Source organism: Arachis ipaensis, chromosome B2 (assembly GCF_059453495.1).
Source record: "Arachis ipaensis isolate K30076 ecotype BB chromosome B2, ASM5945349v1, whole genome shotgun sequence".
NCBI classification, from domain to species: Eukaryota; Viridiplantae; Streptophyta; class Magnoliopsida; order Fabales; family Fabaceae; genus Arachis; species Arachis ipaensis.
Window position 1 is genome coordinate 21,924,563 of NC_142437.1, and position 3,016 is coordinate 21,927,578.

At 40.0% G+C, this 3,016-nt stretch overlaps 1 non-coding gene across 1 annotated transcript; it reads left to right on the forward strand.

Annotated features, from left to right (window-relative positions):
* The first annotated feature begins 428 nt into the window (after positions 1–428).
* LOC148573272 (small nucleolar RNA R71) lies at positions 429–532 on the forward strand. The gene has a single exon (XR_015905905.1). It is a non-coding gene; the product is annotated as a small nucleolar RNA R71 (small nucleolar RNA).
* Positions 533–3,016: the final 2,484 nt, after the last annotated feature.

A 3,016-nucleotide genomic window follows, 5' to 3' on the forward strand; every position in this document is an offset into this window, starting at 1 on the left:
TTGGGTGGTTTTTCCAGCCTGGGTTGTAAGTGTTGGAATGTGGATCATATGGTTGCCTTTGTTGATTTCCTACATAATTGGCCTCTTCCCAATCACCTCCTTCAGTGCTTTCTTCCTCTTGATCTTGTGTGTGTATTGCAGCCACTTGTTTTGTTTCTAATTTCCTGGTGAGCTCTGCTAGTTGCTTGGCAAACACCTTGTTTTGGGCTAGAATTGTATCAACATGGTTCAGCTCCATGACTCCCTTAGTGTTGTGTCTCTCTGATGCATAGTAGTACTCATTCTTAGCCACTGTTTCAATCACTTCAATGGCTTCTTCCACAGTCTTTTTCCTGTTCAATGAACCTCCTGATGAATGGTCCACAGCCTTCCTTGATTCATAAGACAGTCCATCATAGAAAATATGCAATTGCACCCAGTCATGGAACATGTCTGGTGGGCATTTCCTTGTCAAATCCTTGAATCTCTCCCATGCCTCGTAGAGAGTTTCACCATCTTGTTGTCTAAAAGTCTGAACCTCAGATCGAAGCCTATTGACCTTTTGTGGGGGGTAGAAACGTGCCAGAAACTTGCTTTCCACCTCGTCCCAGGTTGTTAGGCTCCCCCTTGGGAATGATTCCAGCCACTTAGCTGCCTTGTCCCTAAGTGAAAATGGGAACAAAAGCAGTTTATATGCATCTTCCTGGACTCCATTGGACTTCACAGTGTCGCAAATTCTCAGAAATTTTGTGAGATGTTGGTTTGGGTCTTCATTAGCACTTCCACCAAATGAACAATGATTCTCCACAAGTGATATTAGCTGTGGTTTGAGCTCAAAATTGTTGGCCTGAATGGGTGGTTTTTGGATGCTGCTACCACAATTCCCAGAGGTTGGGTTTATGTATGAACTAAGAACCCTCCTCTCAGGAATGGCATTGTTTCCATCTGCTCTCTCATGGTTGTGAACTTCTCTATCCATGTTGAGATCTAAAGCTTCCTCAAAATTGTCCTCAGATTCTCCTTCAGATTCCTCTTCTCCCAGTACTCTCTTCCCTCTTGCTTCCCTTCTCAGTCTATGAAGGGTCCTCTCTGGTTCGGTATATGGAGGAGTTGATGTCTCTCCTCTCCTACCTGTCATACAAGAACACAGCACAGGCAACAAACAAGTGAAATACTCTTGGTTAATGGAAGAGTATGGTTAGAGCAGTTGAGGAATTAATTCAAACAGTTAGTGAGTCAGTGAGTTAGTTGCTTGAATTTAAAGGCATAAAGAAAGATAGCATGTAACAGAGTGCAGAAATTAAAATTCAACAAGTAACGTGTACTGAATTAATCAAAACAAAAAAAATGCTCAATCTAGTTAACTTCCAATTTGAGAATTGTCAATCGAAAACCAATCCCCGGCAACGGCACCATAAACTTGATGCGCATAAACTTGTTATGCTACGATTTAGGAAATTGCACGATCGGCAAAATTCCTTCCGGCAAGTGCACCGGTTATCGTCAAGTAAAAACTCACAATAGAGTGAGGTCGAATCCCACAAGGATTGGTTGAGTGAGCAATTCGGATTAGAAGTTTGTTCTAGTTGAGCGGAATCAAGATTTAGATGAGAATTGCGGAATGTAAAATTGGCGGGAAACGTAAATGACAAGAAATTTAAATGGCGGAATCTTAAATTGCATGAATTAAAGAGCAGAAGCTAGATTGCTGAAATTAAAAGGGAATGGGGGTGATTGCATGAATGTAATTGCAGAATGTAAAGAGAAAGTGGAAATCAAATATGGGGAATTCATTGGGTTATAGGAGATATTGAGATCTCCGAATCAAAACATGTTTATCTCTTCCTCAAGCAATGCGTTCATTGAATTTTGCTTGGCAATCTTATATGATTGGATCCCAATCCCTTGGCTCACCAATTCTCTCTAAAAACAAACAAATTCCCAATCCCTTGGTTTAAATGTTCATAAGAAGAGATGATGCTCGATCACTGATTATACCACACAGTTTCATGAACCACAATTTGGTAGGATTACATGTCACAATATCCATCCAAACCCCAATCCAATTCACTGTGAGAAAGCTTCTCTAGCATGAATCCTCCATTCCTTTCCCAAGGTTCCGAAGGATTCCAATTATGGGTAGTTTCTTTCCCAAGACAACTACCCAATGGAATTAGATCGAGAAGCTTTCTAACAAAATTCAAGAGAAAAGATTGAAGAAGAAGATAAACTATTATTGATTCATTGAATTACAATAGAGCTCCCTAACCCAATGAAAGAGGGTTTAGTGAGTCATAGCTCTGAATTCAATTACAAAGATATGAAAACTAGCCAAATGAAAAGGTAAAGTCCTTCCTAACTTAAATTCTATCCTATTTATACACTTTCTATATTGAGCTTCTGTTGTGTTTCTTGGGATTTGAGGCCTCTCCCTGCTTTCCTTTTGCCTTGGGTTTATGATCCATAATCTTGATGAGGCTGTTGATCCAAATTCTGTAACATTCATTGAGCCAACTTAGTGATAATCAAATAATGACACATGACTCAATAAATTGAAATTTCAGACTCATCAATCCTTCAGGCCCAATCCCATAAACCATGATATTCAATTGGGTTTCATACCAGAGTATATTTAAGTTAATGTTTGTGCTCAAATACTAACTTAAACCGCAATATTTTTGGCCCAGAAACCTTTTCCAAGAGTGGCGTTTAAGTTGCAGTTTAAGCTTAAACTGTAGCTTAAACGCCAGACACTTCCAGTGATGCCTTTTGTGGAAGCACGTTTAAGCTCCAGTTTAAGGTTAAACTGAAGCTTAAACGTGGAAATGGAAGAAGGCAGCCCTGGAGGAGAAAACTTGGTCGAACACGTTTAAGCTCCAGTTTAAGGTTAAACTGGAACTTAAACGTGGAATGCTCCTGGTGCCTTTCTTACTTCTGGCGTTTAACCTCCAGTTTAAGGTTAAACTGGAGGTTAAACGTGGAAATGCTTCCTGAGTGGCATTCTCATTCTGGCGTTTAACCTCCAGTTTAAGGTTAA